Raw genomic sequence first — 6148 nt, 5'->3', positions numbered from 1 at the left:
CTATCTAAAGAGAAAACGAGAAAGGGTACTCAAGACAGAATTCAGAGTCTTTTTATAATCTAATTGTGCCTGTTGTAGTCTATTCATTAGGAATGAGTGGATAAGTCCAGCCCACGAACTAGGGGAGAGGATTACACAAAAGTGTGAATACCGGGAGGTGGGGATAACTGGGGGCCATTTTAGTCTGCCTACCATATAGTTTTCCCCCAATTTTTTCTACTGCTAACAACGTTCTTCTGAATATCCTATTACCTGCATGGCAAATCATTTCCTTATGATACATTTATTGACTAGAAGGATGACAACATCGTAAAGGCTGCCAATGCACACTGACTAATAACTGCTTTCTAGAAAGCTTCTAGTCATCAGTGTATGGGAACACCCATCTCACCATCCCTTCATCATCGTCTTTGTTGTAAAATTCTTTGCTTATTTGAAAGATCTCTCTTTCTTCTGATTTGCATTTGAGGGTAAACCTTTCCTCCCACCATGTTTATTAGCCATTCATATTTTGCCTCTTAGGAGTTTTCTATTTTATGTCCATACTTATTTTTCTATTGGAGATTTAGTGATTCTCTTATCAATTTGCATGTGCTTTTCAGGTACAGATATTAACAATGGGTGGGGTATTTTTTTGGTAACGATTTTATTGGGATATCACTTACATACTATGCTATTCACCCATTCAACGTGTACAATTCAACGTTTTTTAGTGCATTGACATATTTGTGCAACAAATCAATTTTAGAACATTTTCGTCACCTCAGAATGAAACCTGTGCCTTATAGCTACCACTCCTTACTCTCTCATCCCTTCTTCCAGCCCACTGGAAGAACCACTAGTTAACTTCCTGTCTCAAAGGATTTGCCTATTTTAGGCATTTAATATAAATGAAATCATATACTCTGGCTTCCTTCGCCTTTTTAATGTTTTCGAGGTTTATCCACGTTGTAGCACGTATCGAACTTCCTCCCTTTTTATGGCTGAATAAGGTTTCGTTGTATGGGGACGCCATCAGGGGATGGACATTTGAGTTATTGCCACTTTTTGGTTATGTGAACAATACTGCTCGGAACCTTCATGTAAGAGTCTTTGTGTGGATATATTTTTTAAATTTTCTTGGGTGTATACCTAGGAAGGGGAATTGTTGGATGAAATAGCAGCTCTAGGTTTAACTGTTTGAGAAACTGCCAGACCGTTCTCCACAATGGCTATACCATACTACATTCCCGACAGCACTCAACGTGGGTTCTGATTTCTTCATATCCTCAATGACACTTGTCATTTTTTATCTTTTTTATTACAGCCAAACTAGTGAATACGAAGAAGTATCTTCTTGTGGCTTTCATTTGGATTTCCCTTAGGGTTACTGATGCTGAGCACCTTTTCATGTGCTTATTGGTCTTCTGTATGTCTTCTTAGAGAAATGTGTGTTCAGATCCTGTGAATGGGTAGGAATTCTTATCAGACGGATTGGGGCCAGAATGAACCTGCAGTGGGGCAAGACTAAAACAGAGCAGGTTAGAGATGTGGTTCCCCCAACTTCTAGCTGTGTGATTTCCGGGTTTCTTAAACTCTTAGCCTGTTTTCAAGTCTTTTAAATAGGAATAAGAATAACATGACGTCATTGTGTGGCTGAAATGAGAAAATACACATGTAGAATTTAGCAAAGTACCTGCTACACTGCACACATGCAAGCCACGGAAGCTATTTTCATGATTTGTAAAAGGCTACATGGTAAGAACTGGGTTTCAGGAAGATTAATCTGGCCATGTTATTATATTAAATAGATTAAAGAGAGACTGCAGACAGGGGCATCAATTCAGAGAAGACCCAATAGTTTAAGCAAAAAGCAAACGAAATGAGAAAAGTATGTTTTCTGGCCTTTCCTACTACAGACAGGTTTTTCTCCCGTCCACAGCCTGAGCAGCCCTGGAAAGAAGCGATCCGGTGGCTTTTTCAGGTAAATCAAAGGTATTTGCACTGTTTCCCCATGGATTAGTGAGTTAATTAGCTAACTAATTAATTAATTAATAACTCACTAATCCATGGGGAAATCGTGATGAATACATTTTGAATATTTTGATTAACACTTCATAATAACTTGAAGAACTTTAAATGTGTTTATTAACTCTGCTTCTCTGGAGAGAGATAACCTATAAGGCTCTAGTAATTTCAGGGTCATTTGTATTATCAGTTAAAATATAGCTGTCTCCAATGCCTGCTCAGGCATTCAATGCCACCACATACCTATAGAGCAACATTATGTGCTGGGCACTGTTCCAGGCACTGAGCATACAGTGGTGAACACAGGGTCTTTGCACTCAAAGAGTTCATATCCTAATAAGGTGAAATATTAACAATCTATTCATTCAACAAATATTTATTGAGCACCTACTATATGCTCGGGATGCATTGGTGAACAAAACGAGCAAAAATCTTTGTCCTCATAGAGCTTACATTCTAATGGGAAGATACAGACAATAAGCCATAAACAAAATAAATAAGGAAACTCTACAGTTTGTTAGAAGGTGACAATTGTGATTGAAAAATAAAGCAATGAAGGGAGAGTGGGGATCAGGAGCTGGAATCACAACTTTTAGATAAGTTGATCAGGGTCAGCCTCATTGAGAAATGGAAGGAGCTGAGAGAGTGAGCTATGTGGATATCTGAGGGAAGAGAATGTACCAGGCAGGTAGAACAGAATGTGCAAAGGGCCTGAGGCAGGAGCATTCCCATTAGAAATAAGGACAACAAAAAGCGGAGCGAGCAAAGGAAAAAGGAGACGTTAACAGAAGAGCGGTGAGGGGATAGATCATAGATACCATAGGGCTTTTTCCAGGGAAGAGGCAACCATTCATTTCTGAAAGAAACAAATCAAAAGTGCTGATTATATTTCTTGCTAAGCAAAGGACAGGTGCACTGTAAGGCAGAGTCTGTGAACAAAGAAATCTGCGGCCTTCCATAGTGTTTTGGAAAGCGTGGGTTCAGAGATTCGCACTTTTAGAAGCTGGACCGTTTGGGGATGAGTTGACCTTTAGCTAAGGAAGCAGGATTACTGGAGTGTGGCTGTCGCTGATTGGCTGACTTTCTGAAAGCAAGGAGCTGTCGCCGCCAAGTGAGAGGTTGTCCCTGATTGATTTTAAAAGAGATTCTGGTTGGTTGTACTACGACCAAAGAACAATTAGTCTTTTCCTTTGTTCAACTTGGAACGAACAAACTTGTCACCCTCCGCTTTGCAAGGCCACTGTAAAGTCTCTGTCTCTTACTCTGAGGGAAAGGGAGAGATAGTGGAGGATTTCTGAGCAGAAGGGTGACAGGATCTAATTTACATTTTCCAAGGCTCACTCTGGCTGCTGTGTAGGCAAGGGTGGAAGCAGGGAGACAAGTCAGAAGGTCAGGTTGCTGCCACCATCCTGGTGAAACGAGATGTGGCTTGAGCCATGGGGCTAGTAGTGGGGGTAATGAGAAGGGCCCCCATTTGGGATATATTTACTTACAGACAACAAATAAGTAAGACAATCCAATTCGGCTAAGTATATGGGAGTGAAAAAATGTTTACCATCACATGAGTGATCCGACCAGATGCCCTTATTGAGTAACCCAGGGTGGGGAGCTAGTTTAGGAGGGGTGAGGGAAAGACTCTTTGAGGAGGTAAGATTTCAAAGATGAAAAGGAGCCAGTTAAGACCTTGAAGGCAGGAGCCGTGTGTGTGTGTGTGTGTGTGTGTGTGTGTGTGTGTGTGTGTGTGTCAGAGCCAAGACCAGTGTGTTTAGAAGGTGGAAAGGGGTAGGGGAAGAGGCAGCATTTGGGGAGAGGGGGAGAGAAAAGCAGAAGCCAGATCCTTCCAGGCACTGAGTGCACAGAATGGATTGAGAAGAGAGGGCGAGAATAGAATCAGGAAGTTGGAAACAGAGACCGTTCTGTACTAGACAGTGTCATCATGGAAGTTCTATGAGGCCTCATTAAAGTAATAAAGTAGAATCCAACCGGGAAGTCTTCATTGTGCTTTGTTTGCCGATTTATGACTCCTATAAATAATGGTATAAGTTAAGGGGCAGCTCTGGTGTGTGGACTAGTAAAAGAGACAATCACCTGTCCTCTGACCTTTGGTGAAAAGTCTAGATTACTCTAGAAGCAATAAAACATCTGAACTGTCAAAAAAAAAAAAAAAAAAAAAGAAAGAAAGAAAGAAAGAAAAGAAAAAAGGAAAATCTAAATTAGTCTAGATACTGTCTTTTCCATGACTAAACTCTGATACACGTCTTTCACCATGTGATCATGAAAAACAGTTAATGTTTACTGGGGGGGCTTCCTGAATGCAGATATAAAAGGCACAGAGAACTCAGGTTGTCCAGATAGCATGACCTGGGATCCAACAGCAGAGGGGTGTGGCACAGGTCCTCGGTCTTTTGGAGTTAGCTCCTCAGGGTAAGGAGCGGGCTTTACCCACCTTTGCAGCCCCGGGCTTCCAGCCTAGCTCCTGGTAAACAGAGGGAGCTGAATAACCCTTTTGTTGAATCTTAATTAAACATGTCAGTTAGATGGACGGTACTGAAATAACAGCATGTTAACTCAGCGAAAGCAGTCACCTTGCAACTTTTGGTTCATCATCCAGTGTGTGGATTAGTCATGCTTCTCTCAATCCTACTACTTCCTTTTTTGTATTTCCTGTCTTTGAGCACATCATTTCACTCTGAAAACTCCACTTGTAGGGGAAATCATAGGGAAAGGGAGGAGTACAATGCAGGCCAATTTTACTACTTTTTAGCAAATAACACTTAAAAAGTTTGATAGAGATGGAAACTCTTATCATATAGAGATCTTAAGATAATGGACCGATTTTTTTTTTTTTTTTTTTTTTTTTTTTTTTTTTTTTTTAGGGTTTTCTTTGTGCATTTTATTTACTTCCAAACAATCCTAAGAAGTAGCTAGTATTACTCCCATTACAGAGATGAGGAAACTCTCGCGGAGAGATACAGAAATCTGGCTAGGGTCACAAGCCAGGACGAGGTGGACATGGAATTCAAATCAACTTGTTTGATTCCCCAATGGCATTGCTACTTACTCCTCTTGGAATAACTTGGAGGCTTTCACTTGTCTTCGCTTCCTTATTTGCTCTTGAAATGTTAAAATATGCGGGGAAACAGTAGGAGCTCTATAAATAAAACATGCCTATATATTTTTAAATGATTAAAGCTGGAAAGTTTAATGTGGCACCAGGCCACTTGTTTAGTGGAAGTAAAGGGAACGCGATTCCCGGCTCCCGTTGCAGAAATCCTGCCGCCCTTTGCAGTGAGCGGTGTCTGGCTCACAGCCCATCTGTGATGGTCACAGCCGAGGGAAGTCCGACCCAGACTGCAGTCAGGGAAAGACAGCGGGGGAGCTTGGGCTGCAGAAGCGAGAACAGGCCGTGGATTCTTGCGGCCCAAATAATCATCCGCTGGGAAAAGCTACTTGTCAGGTAGCAGCTATTGGGAGTGCGGGGGATGGGGGTGGGAGCGACAGGAAATGCAACATTTTAGATTCAGGGTTAAGGCTGGCTAGACTGACCAACCTGTTAAACCCGAAAGAGAGGGTTGTATCTTTAGATGAAATCTGAACAACGAACCCCCGAGCTCAAGTTGACCGAGGGGAAGCCTTTGTGCATTTGGCAACGTTTACAGGCACACAAGGAAAACACGAGGTGCTGAAGGCATTCCAGGAGGTAGCTGTTGCTCAAATCCACCTGGTAGATCGAGTGTCGCCCTGGAGGTCTGTTTCTGCCCTTGGTTTCCCCTTCTTAAAAAATCGAGGCGCAGGCACGCTGCCCTCAGGCGGGTGAGACACTTTGATGTGGGGGAGGGAGGGGACTGAAAAGGGGGGGGGGAAGCCTGGGATATCACGCTTCGCAGAGGCCCGGGAAAACACCGTGGGAAGAAAGCCCGCAGAGACCTCAAGAGGGTGCCCGGGTCTCGGCCCCGGCAAGCCCCGCGGAGCTCGGAGGCCGCCGGCCAGGGCAGCGCAGCCTCTGCGGGAAGCCGCCCGCCTCGGCCCGCAGCCTGCTCTGCAGGCTCCCGCTGCTGCGGCCGCTCTGCACACCCGGCGGAGGAGGGCCGGGGCGGGGCCGCGGCCGGGGGCGGGGCCGGGGCGGGGCCGGGGCGGGGCC

This window comes from Panthera leo, chromosome B4, assembly GCF_018350215.1.
Source record: "Panthera leo isolate Ple1 chromosome B4, P.leo_Ple1_pat1.1, whole genome shotgun sequence".
Classification (NCBI taxonomy): Eukaryota; Metazoa; Chordata; class Mammalia; order Carnivora; family Felidae; genus Panthera; species Panthera leo.
This window is presented reverse-complemented; position numbering follows the sequence as displayed.